The 20,603-nt window shown below is 39.6% G+C and overlaps 1 long non-coding RNA gene across 1 annotated transcript in view; it reads right to left on the reverse strand.

Moving 5' to 3' along the window:
- Positions 1-18,833, reverse strand: part of LOC134346233 (uncharacterized) — a 55,518-nt gene extending 36,685 nt beyond the window's left edge. Inside the window, exons 1-2 of the long non-coding RNA XR_010017878.1 lie at positions 18,814-18,833; positions 18,439-18,558 (exon numbers count right to left, since the gene is read on the reverse strand). This is a non-coding gene — a long non-coding RNA (uncharacterized LOC134346233). The remainder of the gene's footprint in view (positions 1-18,438; positions 18,559-18,813) is intronic.
- Between the last annotated feature and the right edge of the window lie 1,770 nt (positions 18,834-20,603).

Consider the following 20,603-nt stretch of genomic DNA (forward strand, 5'->3'; position numbering starts at 1 on the left):
CCAGCAAGTGGGTGGAGCTTTTGGGTCGTGAGAATCCCATCACTTAATTTAACTCTCTAGCAGCAGTTCACGGAAGGACAGGGCCCTTTCAATTTCTCTTTGGTCTCTCTATAAAGTCCTATTTTTCTTAAGAATATTGGCACTCCATTCTTAGGCTGTGATCTCAAAAACACGTTGTGTACTGCTTCTGGTCATTGTTGAACACCTTGCACCCTCTGTGCATGGGAGTTTCCTCTACGCAGGAACCCATGATTCAACATTACAGTATTTGCATTTTGTGATAGATTTTCAATTTCAAATCAATCACATAGTATATGAAAACTTCTGATAAGATCACATTTCAAAGTTGTAGATTTTACTTACCCCCTAAACTTGATAAGGAATCTCCAGTGTTAATATTTGCTAGTGTTACAATGATGTAAATGTAATCCGACATGTTTACATGGGCATTTTCCATTATAAATGCAGACATGGGGAATATGCAAATGAAAGACTGCAAATATGGGACCAACCATCGAGCACCTGTATGCTAAACTCATTTTCCAAAACTTGGTCCTTAGCCTTTTGTGCCATTGTGTTTCAAGGCTTATCAAACTATTATAAATGTTTGAGTGTACCTGATTCCACCCACCCCCACAGGCAGAGTTCTGGAGTTCATCCATTCTTTGGGTGAAAAGCAAAGGCTAATTATGATATAGATTTGTCAAATACATTGTCCTCCAAAACATAGAAACACAGAAACCCTACAGCACAATACAAGCCCTACAGTCCACAAAGCTATGCCGAACATGTCCTCACCTTAGAACTACCTAGGCTTACCCATAGCCCTCTAGTTTTTCTTAGCTTCATGTATCCATCCAGGAGTCTCTTAAAGGATCCTATTGCTTTTCCCTCCACCACCAGGATTGGCAGCCCATTCCATGCACTCACCATTCTCTGCGTAAAAAAACTTACCCCTGACATCTCCTCTGTACCTGCTTCCAAGCACCTTAAAACTGTGCCCTTTCGTGCTAGCCAATTCAGCCCTGGGAAAAAGCCTTTGACTATCGACATGATCAATGCCTCTCATTATCTTGTACACCTCTATCAGGTCACCTCTAATAAAACTTATAGATTTTGTTGCTGTGGGCCATGTAGCAAGAAAGATCTTTCACATTGTAAACTTTCATCGTGTACCAGCTGGTAATTCTCAGACATCTACCAGGACATATCTACTTGATGCTAACTGGATGGAGCAGGAGCTGAACAGGCACCAAGGAATTGAAAACCTATTGGTCAGTAGCCAGATCTGTGCTACTTTACTACATTTTATGATGTGTGCTGGCAATGTCAGGACCCAATCACAGAGGAAAGACAGACTTCAATGTAGAGATGGTAACCTGAGTTTACACATAATAATTCCAAAAGAATATTGGGGTTCGGCCAATAAGTAAAATTCGCAAAACTAGAATCCCGTGATCAGTGCAAATCAGGCGTCTGCTTAAATAATACAGGATAGAATCCCTGTGCCACTCAAAATAATCTTAAACAGAAAGCACCAGGAGACCACGTTACAAAGAGCAAGTCACTCAAGAAAAACACAAGGAACTTTAAATGATTAACTATCTCATTAAACAAAAATCAACCAATTCAGGTGCTCTTAAAACCTCAGAGCCCTCGCTAGCGACTCACAGAGACCCGAAAATCCCATTGCAGATATGGTGAAATTTCCCAGCATCGTTGTAGTTCTGCTGTCATACCAAATAAAATCTACTCCAATTTTCTGGACTGATTGGAATTCTTCTGGATGCAATTAAAAAACACCACAAATGATGAAAATTATGAAAGAATAGTTATATTTTAGCATTTGCATCATTTTGTTATTAGTTTCTTGAATGACCTTCTGTTCTGCTGTCATTTTACTTTAAACTTAGCAATTTCTTTTTTGGAAAGTAAACTTAAAAATTTTGAATATTGTTTGTGCTACAGTCTTAATATCATCCATTGACTTGCAAAAGAAAAGCCTTCTGCCATATCGAAAATTGCCAACATTTTAAGTGGACTGGAACAAACAATGCTTCCTATACAAATATTTCTGGACATGAAGAATGCCAAGCTAACTGGCACATCCCCCAATATACAAACAGCTTCATTAATGCAGCCCATATGACCATATTACATCAGTGGGAAAATGATAACAAATGGAAAAACAATTTTATTCCATCAACAAGTAGACCGAGTGACCATGAAAATGGACGGCAGTTAGCCTGCCAAAACATTTATTTTACATTAATCTACCAATTTACCAGTAGTTGCAAGGTTACCATTATTTCAAGAAAGGAGAAACAGACAATATTGAAATCAGTAAAGGTGGTGTAAGAAACAAGAATTGACGAAAGGTTTCTCCATGGATGCTGCCCAGCCTCTTGAGAATTTCCAGTATTTTAATGTTCCTGTTGCAGATTTTCAGCATCAGCAGTTTTTTTTTGCCGTTCTGTTGTTCCCCCATTGAAGTCAAAGGAAATGAATTGCAATGCACAGCGACAGCTTTACATACTTCGAACAAGAGATCAAGAATGAAAAATGCTTATTCGGGAGGCTGTGCCTGAGTTTGGTGCGGGCGGGTGGAATCTCCTGATAAGAATACTTTGGTGTTCAGATGATAATTTCAAATTTACCTTCTCTCAAACTCAATTCATAATGGGCATATCTGTCATTAAGGTGAAGGACGTGGAATTGGAAAACTTGATTGGTGAGTTGGATAAGGTAATATACATGGGTAGAGGAATGATAAACAAGATTTAATGCTGACATTTGTACCACACGTAGAAAGGAGGTCATGGAGTATGTGTATCACCTTTTAATTTGAAATGTAATAGAATCAAACTTTAAGAGCCTTATAGTCAAATGTATCAATATTATAAAATAATGCAAACAAGAAATAAATCATTGTCAAAATGCAAAGCTGAAATACTGAGGACAAGAGGAGACTATTTGTTGCATCGGGTTTCACTGAAAGCAATCCAGTCAGCCTCATTACCCTGCTGTTTCCCTTTAGCTCGATAAATTATTTTCTCTTAAGTGCTTATTTAATTCCCATTTGTAAACCCTACGGTTCAACCATAGGAACTACAGCTCAACCACTCTTGGTGAGTTCCAGTGGGTACAGCAATTTTTCTGTACATAAATGCTTGTCCTTCGTCTCTGTCTTTGAACCACATGCTAATGGAAATTGCTTGCTCTTACTTGCCTTATCTAAACCCATGGTGATCTCCTGCATTTCTATTCAATCTCCATACAACCTTCTTCCTAACAAGGAGAAAAACTCCTGCTGTTTTTGACTGAACTCCTTTAATGCTAGAACTTTGCAACTTCCTGGATACTCAGCGCCCTTGTAAAACTGAGGCGATCAGTGTTATGCTTTGAAAAGGTTCAAGATGGCACAGAAATGCTGCATATATCAAGCAGGCCATCCTGCATCTGAGGAAAGAGAAACAGTTAATATTTCAGTGCCAAGACCCTTTGTCAGAACTGTTTCACCATTTCTCTTTCTGCATATGCTACCTGACCTGCTTACTGCTTCCATAATTTTCTGTTGTGTGTTTCAGTTTTTCAGCATCTATAGTTTTGGTTTTCAGGATAATCTCTTTGCTCCTGTTTATAAAGCCCAGGATTGATCAGTTTCATTTATCACTCAATCCACATATCTTACTAACATCAAACATTTACGGACATATACCTGTGTAAATTTTGTATCCCTCTGGCTTTGTGAGTAAGGAACTCTTGAACAGCACCAGAAGTATCAGAGGTGATTGCCTAAGACTTCGGGCCAGTGTGATATACAATGTTTGGAGGACTTTAATAAGTGTGCAGATTGTATTGATCCTGTTGAACTTCAAAATATGCCTCCCAGTTTGAAATATCGGGAGAAATATTTCTGAATGTAAAGTTCAATATTATGAGCCATTAGGAAATAATTATTTCTTTTCTGTTTAGAAAAGATAGATCAGAAATGTAATCTTATAAAGTACGCTTACATGTGTACACTATGGACATAGAAGAGAATATAAAAGCAAGGATGTAATGTTGAAACCTTATAAAGCATGAGTGAAGCCTCACTTGGAGTATTGTGAGCAGTTTTGGGTCCCTTATCTTAGAAAGGATGAGCTGAAATTGGAGAAAGTTCAAAGGAGGTTCACAAAAATGATTCCAGATTTAAATAGCCGTCATATGAAGCGTATGTGATAGCTCAGGGCCTATATTCACTGGAATTCAGAAGAATGAGGGGCATCCTCATTGAAACCTGTTGAATGGTGAAAGGCCTTCAAGAACGGATGTTTTATATGGTGGTAGAGTATAAAAATAATGGGGCGTCCTTTTAGAATGGAGATGAGGAGAAATTTATTTGGCCAGAGTGATGAATCTGTGGAATTATTTGCCACAGGCAGCTGTGGAGGCTATGCCTTTGTATATTTAAAGTAGGGGTTGATGGATTCTTGATTGGTCAGGGCATGAAAGGTATTGGGGGGTGGGGTTGGTGGGAAAGACAGGAGATTGGGTCTGAGGGGAAAAATGGATCAGCCATGATGAAATGGCAGAGCAGACTTCATGGGCCAAGTGGCCTAATCTTGCTCCTATTGCTTATGGTCTTAATGCCTTTTGTCAATTCTCTTTGAATGGGATCAATTCGGATCAAACATCTCATATCAGGTCAAATCTGACACAGGTTGTTCAAGCAGTATCTCCAAAATGCAGGGGAATTGCTGCGATTTCAAGCTCTACTGCTTGAATGCACAAATCCAGTGTCAAAGCACAGGGAAGCCCTGCCAACAAGTTCAGGGCCTCTGCCTTCACCTGCAAGGAAATAGTGAACCCACTGCTATTTATGTAGGGAAATGTAAGCAGTTTATCACCAAACCAGTTTCACTCTCATCCCATTCATACATCATAATCACATTGCAAAGTGTAGAGCTTTCCAGGTTGTGAAAGTGACCACTGATCGCTGGTGAGAGATAGTTAGCAACCTCTCAGCAGCTGATTGTGATAGCACATTGCTTCAACCTGCTGAGTTCAAATCTGTTCCTTGAATTCAGATGTCGTGTGGGCAGAAGGGGCATTGGTGGCCAGAAGATACCCACTGTTTTTGGCAGACAGCCAATTAATTTGTCTGAAATTTCTTTCACCATGTTATCGTTTGCAATACTCTTGTAGGAAAGTCTACTTATGGTGAGATTTCAAATTTCAATTTTAGCAAACTGTAGCCAGCATCAGAGCATAGCTGCGTAGGGTAAAAGCTTTAACAAGATACAGTACGTGAAGCTTACTTGTTTCTTAGTTAGTTGTGGTTCTGGGATAGCTCTTTTCCCCCTAAGACAGCAGGTCATACTTCCAACCCTATTCCAAAGGACCCGAGGACATAACTGAGGCTGACACTGAAGGGGTAAGTTGTACTGCCAAATGGGACCTTGAGTCAATGCTCCATCTGCTTTGCCAGCAGACTGTAAAAAATACTGTGGCACTGAATGAACAATAAACACAACCACTAATTTGGAATTCTTTTCAACACTTCCCCTGGACATATGCAGACAATAAAACCTTTATATCCCCCCATTTAACTTCCACTCTGTTTATGTCATGTATTAAAGGATATACCTTATTATATGTAAATTTTGATGCAAATCATAATATACCTTTGAATAGACAACATGATGATAGATAAAAGATATTGAGACATATTTATATGACTGCCTACAGAAGCTTTCTGACTGATTATCAGATCTATACATATGATCCTTAAATCTTAACAGTCACATACTTACACATACTGATTGCAACAGTAAACACAACTATCTTCCTAACACACAAGTTAGTCAAATAACAAGCCCTTTTGAAGACATATCCTTATATACCCTCATGAATGACCTGGTCATGGGCAGGGCTTAATGTACTATCCTGATTGGCTGGATCTGAATTGCCTGTTCCTGATTGGTTAGTTTGAATTGGACTTATTCTGATTGGTCGATTTTTTTTTTAGGCTGAACCCTCTTTAGGGATGTGTGGTCCCAGACTGGCGCTAGAGGTAAGGGCTGAGTTGAGAGGAGGGCTTGAGTGTGGAGTTGGAAAAGAGCATGGAGGCTGCAACTGTTGAGTTCATGAAGAAAATATCCTGTAGGATGAACAGGTTGATGGATAGTGAAAGTGAGTTTGAGATGGAGGAAAGGAGTGAAGAAAGTGAGGAAAGGAAACAGAGGTATGAGATGTCAAACTCTAAGGAGTCAGGGGACAAACAAAATAAGATAGCAAAACAATGGAAAGAAGATGAGATTAAAGCAATTATAACACTGAGCAAAGATGGAGTGTCTTTTGGTGAATAGAACCTGATTCATTTGACGAAGGTAATCAACAAACTTATAGGTGAAGTCAAAAGAGCAAAGATTTTATGAAATGGATTGCTATTACTGATTTGTTGGGATAGTGCTCAACAAGACAAAGTGATAAAATTAAATAAAATAGATGGCAAAAATGTACAATGCTCAATACCCAACAATAGAAAGTGGACTAGAGGAGTTGTTTTGGGGATACCAATAGAAGTTACTATGGATGTGATTAAACAGAACATAAAAGGAGCAAAAATTATTGAGGCCAAACGTTTGAAAGTTACAAGAAATGGGGAAAAGTGTGATAGTTTATCAGTTAACCAATTTCCCCCGGGATCAATAAAGTATGACTATGACTATGTTATGATCAACTTTGATGAAGAGAGATTGCCGACTAAAGTTTATTTAGGGTATATGTGTTATGAGGTCAGAATATAAATACCACCACCTTTAAGATGCTTTAAATGTCAGAAATTCGGGCATATGGGAAATGTGAGGTGGGAGCTAGGCTGAAATGCTGCAATTGTGGTGAGGAACACAGTGCAGCTTATCAAGGGTGCATTATTAGCAAGAAAGAAGGTGAGATACACTATGTAAAAGTAACTCAAGGGGTCAGTTATGTCGAGGCAGTGAAAGCATTTGCTGAAAAAAGAAGGCTATCTAGCAAACAAATATAGGGAATAGTAAACCAATGAATTGTGAGGGCTGTAATATGATAAATAAGATACGCTAATTATGAGTAAGAAGGATTTCGTACTGTTTATGGTAGATGCAATTAACTGTTCAGCACAAACAGATGAAAGAACAGAAAAAATTTAAATTTTAGTCAAGTCTGCAGAAAAATATCTTGGTATTACAGGGCTTAGATGGGAAGCAGTCAAAGATATGCTGAATGGAGGATCGAACAGTTCACAAGCAGGAGAGGTGGGAAATTAATGGCTATATATATATATAAAACAAGGGAATGCAAGGAGTCTTATCACTAATGATCAAGAATTTACGAAATATGTACCAGAATTTAAGGAAAAATCCTTAGATTTTATGTTACAAGAAACCCAGGGTAAATGTGCAGAACTCCATCGACAAATAGAAGTACTCAATAAGAAGAACTGTGAGTTGGAAAGAGATTGGATGAAACAGTACTGCATTTAAAGGAGACAGTTTCTGAAAAAGATGCTTGTTGTCAAAAATTCAGTGACATGGAAAACAGATTAAAAATGGAGGAATTTATTCCAAAGTTACAAAAGGAAAAAGGAATTTGTTGCAAAGTGAATTATCTACATTCGGATTATAAAATGAAAACATGGAAACAACTGAGGAAGAATTTCAAGATCTCAATAAACAGCTACAGGCTTTGATTCAAGAAAAGGAAAACATGGAAATAGCAGATAGACTTGGCAAGCAACAATTTTAAATGTGAAGTATGTGATAATGAATATTCTCAAGCAAGAAGCTTTTAGTTTTACAAATGATTCAAATGAAATTAATGTAATTTGAGGCAATGCAATTGTTTGGAAAGCAGGTGACAAAAAATTTGAGCAGGGAAACAATCTGCGGTATTGCTATCTAATGAGCACGTAAAGCATTTGCAAGCAGAATTATAATTAAATATACATCCTGCGGATGGCAGTAATACGCCTAGATGCGTCTGAAGAAGAAGAAGAAGAAGAAGAAGAAGAAGAAGACTACTACTGGAGCTATTGAGTTGGAGGAAAGAGGTCTTGATTGGGTGCATGAATGAATGTGGTTGCAGAACTTACTGAGGGAAAGAGAGTGGGGAAGGAACGGGAATTGCTGGGAGGGGGTCACGCAGGTCCGGTAATGGCGGACAAGGCGAGAAGGGCGGTTGAGGGAAAGAGAGTGGAGAAGGAGCGGGACAGGGATTTGGGATCAGAGCTAGGCAGCTGGGGAAAATGGATTATTGTGAAGGGAGAAATAAAGGGAATGAGGAGATAGTGAGGGGACAGATGAATGAAAACCGAGACAAAGGGAATAAAAGAATAAGAAATGACAGTGGAGAGAGTTCTGAAAATGAGGAAGATGAATAAGTTCAGAGAGGAGGTGTTGTCATAATTAGATTTAATGAGAAGACTCAAGGAAACTTGGAGAAATTTAACCCGTTTGTGCTAACAACAACTCTGGCAAATAAGATGGAGAAAATAGTATTTGCAAAAGTCCTTAATGATGACAACCTATTGGTAAGATGTGCGAATGAGGAACAACTTGAGAAAACACTCAAGCTAAAAGAGATAGGAAAATGCAAGGTGGAATACACAGGGCGGGTGGGAGAATGAAATGGCGGTGGATGTAAAGGAGAATTCACGGGGGTACCAATAAGTATAAATATGGAGGAGTTAAAGAGGAATTTCAAAGGAGGAAAAGTAATGAATGTTCAAAGACTGAAAACAACAAAGGAGGGAGTAAAAAAAGGAGAGTGAAACAGTATTTATTGAATTTGAAGAAGAAAGAGTGCCAAGGAAGGTGTTCCTGGGTTTCATGAATTGCCCAGTAAGGGTGTATGTGCCAAAGCCACTGAGGTGCTATAATTGTCAAAGGTTTGGACACGTGGCTAAAAACTGTAAAAGGCAGAGGAGATGTGCTAGATGTGGGGGTGATCATGAATATGGAAAGTGCGGAACAGGAGTGCAACCAAAATGCTGCAATTGTGGAGGAGCTCATAATGTGGCATATAGTGGGTGTGAGGTTATGAGACAGGAGAATAAAATTCAAGAAATAAGAGTGAAAAGAAAGATCACTTATGCAGAAGCTGTAAGAATGTCAAGAGAACAGAATAATGCTCCTAATGAACAGGGAGCAATAGGGATACGAGAGATGCAACAAAGAACAAATGACAGGATTTATGTAGACAAAAAGGCTCTAGTAACATTCATTGCAGGAGAGATTAATAGTACGGCTGAGGTAAAGTCAAAAGTGACGAAATTCAGCTGGTGGTCAAAGCAGCAGTGAACCATTGAGGGTTAGTAGGACTGACATGGGAAGAAGTGAAGGAGAACCTCACTAATCAGTCAAGCCAGGAAGTGTCATGGGTTGATTAATACTAATTATGGTAATTCTTTTGCAATGGAATGCAAGGAGCTTACTGGCCAATAGCCAGGAATTCAAGCACTTTATTAAAGAAATGGTTGTAAAACCAGATGTAATAAGGATACAAGGACAAAACAGACATAAAGTAGTGTGGTGTGCAGATTTCAATGCTCACAGCACAATATGGGGGGATCTGATTGCAGATTCAAATGGAAAGGTAATTGAAGATTTGATGGAAGAAAGGGATTTGGTGTGTATGAATGATGGTAGAGGAACAAGGATAAACATAACAACAGGAACTGAGTCAGTGTTAGATATTACATTAGTGTCTAATACCTTGGCTAGCATTAATAACTGGGAAGTTTGGACTGCTTCAGCAGTAGGCAGTGATCACTACCCAGTTTTATGTTCAGTAGGTGAAAGAGTTGAAGTAAGACCAGGTGGCGGAATCGCAAAGTGGGTGTTTGGAAAAGCAGATTGGGTAAGTTCCAGAAGTTGAGTGAAGAAGCATTGACAAAGATTGACATTTCTAGAAATACAGATGAATTAAACAGTCAGGTGACTTCAGCAATTATTATGGCATCAGAAGGATCTCTACCCAGGACTAAAAATAGGATGAATAGAAAACTGATACCATGGTGGACAGAGGAATGCTGTCAGGCTGTAAAAAACAGAAATAGAGCATTCAGGCTAGTTAAAAGAACCCATAATATGCAGCATTTGATTCAATATAAGAAGGCACAGGCAGTGGTGAGAAGGTCTACTAGTCAAGCTAAAAGGGCAAGTTGGAGGAGTTTTTGCAACAAAATAGGAAGAACAACAGCAGTGGGAGAGGTATGGGGAATGATTAAGAAGATGGGGGGAGATAGAAGGGATTGGGAATATCCAGTAATGATATCTGAGGAGGAAACAGCAGTCTCCAGGAGGGATAAGGCTGAGACCTTGGCCAAGTCGTTTATACAGATACACAGTTCAGAAAATTTGTCTGAAGAAGAGAGAAGAAGAAGGGAAAGAACAATGAGTCAACACCCAGGTGTGTTAAACAGGAGGGAAGAAACATATGCTATAATTGATGATCCATTTACGTTGGCAGAAATGGTGAGGGCAATAAGGAGATCGAGAACAACCTCCCCAGGGAAAGATCTGATATGCTATGTTATGCTAAAAAATCTAGGAGAAGGAGCACTCTTGAAGTTGCTGCATTTTTATAACAGAGTGTGGGAGGAGGGCAGATTACCAAGTGCATGGAAAGAGGCAGTAGTAATTCCAATAAGGAAGCCTGGCAAGGATCTGTCAAAACCCACTAGCTACAGACCAATTGCATTAACATCAAATATATGTAAGATAATGGAAAGGATGATAACAGAAAGGTTATCATATGAGCTTGAGAAGAGGGGAATGCTGGCAAGTTATCAGAGTGGTTTTAGGAAGGGAAGGAATTCCATGGACTCAGTGATAATGTTAGAGACTGAAATAAGAAAGGCCCAGGCAAATAGAGAGTCAGTAGTTGCAGTATTTTTTGACATAGAAAAAGCCTATGATATGATGTGGAAGGAAGGATTGTTAATTAAACTGCATAAGATGAGTGTTGGTGGGAGAGTTTTTAATTGGATTAAAGATTTTTTGTTTGGTAGAAAAATTCAAGTTCGGATTGGATCAGAATTATCAAAACAGTACATAGTGGAAAATGGCACACCTCAAGGTAGTATGATTAGCCCGTTACTTTTCACAATTATGATCAATGATGTCTTCACGAAGGTACCAGTGGATATAGGTAGGTCACTGTTTGCGGATGATGGGGCCTTGTGGAAAAGAGGCAGGAACATGGAGCATATAATCAGGAAACTGCAAGGAGCAGTTGATGAAGTGGTGGAGTGGGGTTATGACCAGGGATGTAGATTTTCAGTTGAAAAAACTGAAACTATATTTTTCACCAGGAAAAGAATTGAGGTAGGGATGAAGTTAAGGATGTGTGGGATTGAATTAGAAAGGGTTGGATCATTTAAATTACTGGGAATTATATTTGATTCATGATTAATGTGGGCAGACCATATCAGGAAAGTTGAGGAGAACTGTAAGAAAGTAATAAATGTGATGAGAGGTTTGACTGGTAGGGAATGGGGAGCAAGTTGTTCAGTGTTGAAGAGCATCTATGTGGCTTTAGCAAGATCTGTGTTGGACTATGGAAATATAACATATGGATCAGCAGCTAGGTCTCTTATAAGGAAATTGGATGTGATTCAGGCTCAGGCTTTGAGAGTGTGCAGTGGGGCTTTTAAAACATCACCAGTATCAGCCCTACATGTAGAAATGGGAGTAATGCCTTTGGAACTAAGAAGGATGCAATTGATGGCAAACTACTGGGCTAATTTGCAGGAGCACAATGATTCTCACCCTACTAAAGGAGTGTTGCAGGAGTGCTGGGAAAATGGGAGGTTTCAGAGGGATAACTTTAGTCAGGCAAGGAATGATATTGCTAACGAATATGGAGTGTTTGTTCTAAGGATAAGTCCTTCAGTAGTATATCCGGTTGTAGCTCCATGGAAGCTTGTATGGCCTGACATAGACTGGCATTTGTTAGAGGTAAAAAGGAAAGGAAAATATAAAACTGATTTGGTAAATGCATTTAACTGTCATGTGATGGAAAAGTATAGTGATTATACTCAGATTTATACGGATGGGGCTAAGGAACCTGAAACAGGAGTGACAGGGTTTGGGGTGGCTATACCAGCAAAAGAAATTGGAATCAGCAGAAGAACATCTAACAAGTTAGCGGTCTATACAGTGGAGATGCTGGCAGTGTAGGTTGTGTTGCAATGGGTGGAGAAAGCTAGACAAGTCAAAGTGTTGATATGCTCAGATTCATCCTCAGTTCTCGTAAGTTTAAGGTCTTTTCACACAAACAGTCAGCAAGATGTACTTTATGAAGTCCTTCAGTTAGTTACAAGAATTGCAAATCTGGGAGGTCAGGTAAAATTTCTATGGGTTCCAGCACATGTATGGGTGAAGGGGAATGAAAGGGTGGATGAGTTGGCAAACAGGGCGTTAATGAAAGAAAATGTAGAAATGCACATTAGTATCAGTAAAGCAGAGGTTAAATGTGTAATCTGGGGGAAAAAAATCAACCAAATGTGGCAAGAAGGATGGGACAGGGAGGGGAAAGGGAGGCATTTATATCAAATACAAAAGAGTGTTGCAGCTACTAGGGTAGGTAGTGGAAACAGAAGAGAGGAAACTGTGTGGACTAGGTTAAGGCTGGGGCACTGTGCATTAAACAAAACACTGAAAATGATAGGGAAATACCACTCAAGATTGTGTGAGGAATGTCAGGAAGAGGAGTCAGTAGAACATGTAGTTCTGAGTTGCAGGAAGTATGGGATACAGAGAGAGATGATGAGAATTAACCTAAGAGAATTGGGGGTGCAGGAATTCACATTAAAACTGTTGCTGGGCATCGGTGAGAGAGCACAGGTCAGGGTATTTTTAGCTTTCTTAAGGGGTACAGGGGTTTTTTATAGGATATGAAGGATAAGCAGGAATAGGGTACTAGTATGGCGAAAGATGTGAGGATAAAGTGTAGGTTAGGGTATGTGTGTGTGTGTGAGATTGGGTGATGGGATTTAGAATGTAAGTCTATTACACACTCCCGAGCAGAAGGTGGCGGTTATGCACCATTAAGCTGGGTGCCAACCACCATAAAACAAGACGGAGAAGAAGGAGAAGAGACTGGAGCTATCTTTGCACTTTTGGGACCTGCATTTAGGTCCCTGCATGCTCCATCTCCGGTGATTCCCTAATCTTTCTCTTGTAGGCATTCTCTTGCTTGCCAAAGTAACCAGGTGACTGTTGAAGATTATCTTTTGTTGCTAAAGTGCATCCCTTCCTTGCCAAAGTATCTAGGTGACTGTTGAATATTACCTTCTGTTGTTAAGTGCACTGTGGTAATACTAAAATACCTGCCTGTGCCTTAAGAGAACATGGTGATGTCATTATGCACATGTGGAGTAGAAAAAAAGTTACGATGTTCTAGAACAATCAGTGAGTGCTAGGAGCTGCTTTCCTCAGGCATGGTGAGGAAAAATGTTTTAAAGTCTAGCCCATATGTGTTTGGAAGTTAAGCACATATATGCCGAAGTGAGTATAGCTCTCAGTTAATTTGAGATGTATGTATTCATGTTTTTGATGTTGTGTATAAGCTGCAATGTTTGTGGGATTCTAATGTTGTTTTAGAATTGCTACTACTTTATTGGTTTTGTATGTTTTATTTTATTTATTTTCATACTGCATACATAACCAGTTGATTCACAAGTGTGTGGACCAAAGTAAGCTGAGATTGTAGCAGCAGGAACTGTGTTTCCTTTATTAATTTATTTTTTATTTATTTTTATTTTGATACCCTCTTTCTGCATTAAAACACCTAAAACAGATAAAGAAATAAAAGACCCGAAAAAGTATTTCTTGTTCTGAGTGTGTATTTTCCCCTGGCTAAAAAAACCAAGCTTGTTGGATATATTTCTAATATCATGCCAAAAAGTATATATTGGTGAGACTGAAAGGCCATTGAGAGCAGAATGAAGTGGAATTGCTGAACACGCCTATCATGCTCATGTAGATCAAGATTTGATGAGGACAACATCCTTGACAAGGAAGAGAATGCCTACAGCAGATTCTAAAGAGGGTTCAGCCTAAAAAAATGACCAATCAGAATAAGGCCAATTCAAACTAACCAATCAGGAATAGGAAAGTCAGATCCAGCCAATCAGAATTGAGCATTAGGCTCTGCCCATGCCCTGCTTTCTTAAGACGGAATAGAAGGAAATGTTTCTAGGGGGACCTGTCATTTGACTAAAACTTGTACCTGAGGAAGATGGTTGAGTTTAATGTTAAAACTTTGCGATCAGTATCAGTACATCTATTTATATGGTCCCTGTCCTCATTTCATTATATGCCTTTGTGATTCGTAATCCTGGCTCCACTCCTTGATTGGAATATTGATTTCAAATGTTCATCACTCTTCGTGTGCAGAACAATTTCTTCATGTCACTCCCAAAATTACTTTTATTAATTTAAATCACCTCGTCCATTTGAAATGAATGCTAACATCGTATTTGCTGTCCTTACCTTAGGCTTAACCTGGAAATTAACCTTCGGGGAATCCTGCACAAGGACTCCTAAATCCCTTTGTGCCTCAGTTTTTTTGTATTTTCTCTCCATTTAGAAAACGGTCGACTCTTTTCTTTCTTCTACCAAAGTACATGACCATATACTGCCCAACACTATTCAAGCTGCCACTTTGCCCATTCTCCTAATCTGTTCTTCTGTAGCCTCTCTATTTCCCCAAAACTACCTGCCCCTCACCTAGCTTTGTATCATCTGCAAATATTGCAACAAAACCTTCAATTCCATCATCCAAATCATTGACATGTAATATAAAGAGAATCGGTCCCAACACAGACGCTTGTGAAACATCAGTAGTCACTGGCAGCTAACCAGAAAAGTTTCCATTTATTCATACACTTCACCTCTTGACAATCAGTTACTGTTTTATCCATGCTGAAATCTTTCCTTTCATTCCATGGGCTCATAGCTTGTTAAGCAGCCTAGTGTGGCAACTTGTTGAAGGTCTTCTGAAAATCCAAGTACACAACATCAACCGATTCTCCTTTGTCTACCCTGCTTGTTACTACTTCAAAGAATTTCAACAGATTAGTCGGGCAAGATGTTTCTCTTGTGGAAACATGTTGACTTTGGCCTATTTTGTCATGTGCCTCCAAGTACCCTGAGACCTTGTCCTTAGTAATCAGCTCCAACATCTTCCCAACCAATGAGGTTAGACTAACTGGCATGCAATTCCTTTCTTCTGCCTCTCTCCCTTCTTGAAGAGTGGAGCGACATTTGCAATTTTCCATTCTCCCAGAACCATTCCAAAATCTAGTGATTTTTGAGGGATCATTGCGAATGCCTCTGCAATCTCTTCAGCCACTTCTTTCAGACCTCTGGGGTGTATACCATCTGGTCCAGGTGACTTGTTTGCTGCTATTGTGTGGCTAGGCATAGCTCAAATACCATCTATAAATTTGCTGACGATACAACCACTGTTGGTAGAATCTCAGGTGGTAATGAGGGAGCATACAGGAATGGAATATGCCAACTAGTGGTGTGGTGCCACAGCAACAACCTGGCACTCCAGGTCAGTAAGATGAAGGAGCTGATTACGGACTTCCAAAAGGGTAAGATGAAGGAACATATACCAATCCTCACAGCAGGATCAGAAGTGGAGAGAGAGAGCGGTTTCAAGTTGCTGGGTGTCAAGATCTCTGAGGATCTAACCTGGTTCCAACATACTGACGCAGTTATAAAGAAGGCAAGACAGCAGCTATACTTCACTAGGAGTTTGAAGAGATTTGGCATGTCAACAAACACACTCAAAAACTTCTATAGATGTACTGTGGAGAGCATTTTGACAGGCTGAATCACTGTCTGGTATGGAGGGGCTACAGAGGCTGCAGAGGGTTGTAAATCTAGTCAGCTCCATCTTGGATACTAGCTTACAAAGTACCCAGGACATCTTCAAGGAGCGGTGTCTCAGAGAGGCAGAGTCCACTATTAAGGACCTCCAGCACCCAGGGCATGCCCTTTTCTCACTGTTATCATCAGGTAGGAGACACAGAAGCCTGAAGGCACACACTCAGCGATTCAGGAACAGCTTCTTTCCCTCTGCCATCCAATTCCCAAACGGACATTGAAGCTTTGGACACTACCTCACTTTCTTTTAATGTATGGTATTTCTGTTTTTTGCATGATTTTTCATCTATTCTATATATGTATACTGTATATACCAAATAAGATTTATTTATTTATTATTATTATTTTATTTTTTTTGTTCTATTTTTCTCGCTGAAGAAAGCTGGTCTACATGAACAGATGCTGGTGATCTTTTACCACTGCACCATAGAGAGCATCTTAACATACTGCATCTCTGTGTGGTATCTCAGTTGTACGACAGCTGGTAGGAAAGCACTTCAGCAGGTCGTCTCTAGCACACAGAAGATCAACGGGACACAGCTCCCAGCCCTGCAGGACACCTACAGCTCTCACTGCCTAAGGAAAGCTACAAGCATCTGTAAGGACAATACACACCCATGCAATCATCTGTTTGAACTTCTTCCATATAGCAGTTATAAGATTTTCTATGCCCACACTTCCAGACTGAAAAATAGCTTTTTCCCCAGAGCTATAATTGCTCTGAACCAATCGATCAAGCATCATCCATAAATTTGTTATATTGCTACTTTAATACTGGTTTTATGTTGCTGGTTGTACTGGCTGGTTACTGGATCTTACCTATTGATTATTTATTTTATTTGTTTTATAGCATTGAGAATGGGAGTTGCAAACTCATTTTCATTGTATTGGTGCATGACAAATTGTACTATGCAATGACAATAAAGATATTTCATTTCATATATTATGTATTGCATTGAACTGCTGCTGCTAAGTTAATAAATTTCATGTCATGTACCGGTGATAATAAATCTGATTCTGATTCTGACTTATCTACCTTCAGACCTTTCAGTTTCCCAAGAATCTCTCTCGTAATGGTAACTTTACACACTTCATGACCCCTGAAGCATGAAACTTCCACCATACTGCTAGTGTCTTCCACAGTGAAGACTGATGCAAAATACTTAAATTTGTCCAACATTTCATTGTTCCCATTACTACCTCTTCAGCATTGTTTTTCAGCAGTCCAATATCCACTCTCTTATTTCCTTTACACTTTATGTATCTGAAGAAGCTTTTGGTAACTTGTTTAATATTATTGGCTAGCTTACTTTTATAATCCATCTATACCTTTATGACTTACTTTATTTGCCATCTGTTGGTATTTAAAAGCTTTCCAATCCTCTGACTTCCCACTAATTTTTGCTCTATTATATGCCTTCTCTTTGGCTTTTGTGTTGACTTTGACCTCTCTTGTTAGCCGTGGTTGTGTCATCTTGCCATTGGAATACTTCCTCTTTAGGATCTATATATCTGTGCCTTCTGAATTGCTTACAGAAATTTCAGCCATTGCTGCTCTGCTGTCATCCCTGTTGGTGTTCTTTTCCAATTATTTCCAGCCAACTCCTGTCCCATGTCTTTGTAATTCCCTCTACTCCACTGTAATGCTAATACATCTGTCTTTAGTTTCTTCTCAAATTTCAGGGTGAAATCAATCATGTGATCACTTCACCTAAGGGTTCTGTTACCTTAAACTCTCTAATAAACTCCAGTTCATTGCACAACACCCAATCCAGAAGGCAGATCCCTTAGAAGGCTCAAACATGAGGTGCTCTAAAAAGCCATCTTGTAGGCATTCTAGAAATTCCCCAACCTGATTTTCCCAATCTACCTACATTTTGAAATCCCCCATAACTATTGTAACATTCATTTTCTAACTCCTGTTGTAACTTAAGTACCTCATCCTTGCTACTCTTTTGTCTGTATGTAACTTCTATCAGTGCTTTTTCACCCTTGCAGTTCCTTAGCTCTATCCACAACGATTCAATACCTTCTGACCCTATGTCACCTGTTTCTAGTGATTTAATTTCATTTTTCTATCAACAGAGCCACACCACCCCCTCTGCCTTACTGCCTCCCCTTTTGATACAATGTGTATCCTTGGACATTAGGTTCCCAGCTATAACCGTCTTTCAACTATGATTCAGTGATGCCTAAAACATAATACTTGCCAAGCTGTAACTGAGCTGCAAGTTCGTCAAGGAGTTAATCGTTTTAACTTGTGTTTTAAATGAGGTTGATTACTTTTAGTTGTTTGTATTTTCTGGTTTATGTCCAATAATGCTTTGCATTTTTGATGGAATTTTCAATATTTTTGAACATTTGTGAATGCCAGAACTATTTATATTTTGTAGCCTGGGGCAAAGTACAAACTCAGGACAACAAACGCGTTTTTGGGTTTTAATTCCTCTATCGGTTTTCGATGTTTAAGTGCCAGAGGAAGGTCGCGAAACAAAACGAACAAATTTACAACCTGTTCTTGCCGTTACAATCTCAGTTTAACTTTCAATCCACATCCTTGTGTATGAACAGAATTGCGTATGCAGTATAAAAAATACCAGAACTGATCGGTACTAATACGGTAGTGGCAATCCTAAAGGAACACAATACAAACAACATTAGAGACCCACCCACCCTGCATCTTATACATAACAGCGAAAAATCTAAGCGAATACATCTCATCTGAGACGTACACACGTGCTGAACTTCCGAACAGAGACTAAACATTCACGCTATGCGGTTGCATTCACAATCAGTCCTGGTTCAATAAAGTTAGACAAAAGGTACACTTTGTCACAACGTTTACAAGGTCTTGCCTGGTAGTTAAATTACAGGAAGACTGACCTACTTGGATGGTGAGGAACTCCATAAGCCACGCTACCCAGCATTGATTCCTTCACTCGTGGAAATCTAAAGCATCCACATGTAAAACATGTCAAATTACCGATATTCTTGATCCGCCAACAAGCCTAAACGAATTCACATGGATATTGTCAGTTAATGCTCACCTTTCCTCACCCTGCCCAGCACATTCTGGGAGGAACCCGATTCCAATGCCCCACCGCGTCTACAGCAGAAAACAAAATGGTCTCTCCGCTATCCCGCACGTGCGTAATGACATCACCGTCTCCCTTAAAGGCACAGGCAACTATTCTAGCATTACCCGGCTGGATGCCTAAGTACACCTTTAACGATACTGAATAGGATCTGACGGTCACCCAGTTACATATAAATATTCAAATTAAGTATTGAATTAAATTGACTTTATTACTTACATCCTTCATATACATGAGTAAAAATCTTTACGTTACGTCTCTGTCTAAATGTGCAATGTAGAATTTATAGTAACTTATAATAAATAATATGTACAACAGGACTGTCAATGCAACATAGAAATACAATTGTATCAGCATGAATTAATCAGTCTGATGGTCTATTGGAAGAAGCTGTCCTGGAGCCTTTTGGTCCTGTATGCTCCAGTACCATTTCCCGGTTGGTAGCTGCTGGAACAGTTTGTGGTTGGGGTGACTCGGGTCCCCAATGATCCTTTGGGCCCTTTTTACACACCTGTCTTTGTAAGTGTCCTGAATAGTGGGAAGTTCACATCTACAGATGCAATGAGCTGTCCGTTCCACTCTCTGCAGAGTCCTGTGATTGAGGGAAATACAGTTCCCATACCAGGCAGTGATGCAGCCAATCAGGATGCTCTCAATTGTACCCTTGTACAAATCTCTTAGGATTTGGGGGCCCATACCAAACTACTTCAATTGTCTGAGGTGAAAGAGGTGTTGTTGTGCCTCAGTGAGGTGTATGCTGAGCAACTTAAAGCTGTTCATTCTTTCAACCCTAGATCCATTGATGTTAATAGGGGTCAGTCTGTCTCCATTCCTCCTGTGGTCCACAAAAAGCTCCTTTGTTTTTGCGACATTGAGGGAGAGGTTGTTTACTTGATACCACTGTGTTAGGCTAGCTAAAGAAAGGATATGATAAGGATTTCCTTGATATCCTGTAGTGCCTTCTTTACTTTATACTTTATTGTCGCCAAACAATTGATACTAGAACGTACAATCATCACAGCGATATTTGATTCTGCGTTTCACACCCCCTTGATTACAAATATTAAATATTAAAAATAGTAAAAATTAGTAAATATTAACAATTTAAATTATAAATCATAAATAGAAAATAGAAAAATGGAAAGTAAGGTAGTGCAAAAAAACCGAGAGGCAGGTCCGGATATTTGGAGGGTACGGCCCAGATCCGGGCCAGGATCCGTTCAGCTGTCTTATCACAGTTGGAAAGAAGCTGTTCCGAAACCTAGCCATACAAGTCTTCAAGCTCCTGAGCCTTCTCCCGGAGGGAAGAGGGACGATAAGTGTGTTGGCTGGGTGGGTCGTGTCCTTGATTATCTTGGAGGCACTGCTCCGACAACGTGCGGTGTGAAGTGAGTCCAAGGATGGAAGATGGTTTGTGTGATGTGCTGCGCCACATTCACGATCTTCTGCAGCTTCTTTCAGTCTTGGACAGGACAACTTCCATACCAGGTTGTGATGCACCATAGAAGAATGCTTTCTATGGTGCATCTATAAAAAATTAGTAAGGGTTTTAGGGGACAGGCCAAATTTCTTTAGTTTTCTC

This window comes from Mobula hypostoma, chromosome 5 (assembly GCF_963921235.1).
Source record: "Mobula hypostoma chromosome 5, sMobHyp1.1, whole genome shotgun sequence".
NCBI lineage: Eukaryota > Metazoa > Chordata > Chondrichthyes > Myliobatiformes > Myliobatidae > Mobula > Mobula hypostoma.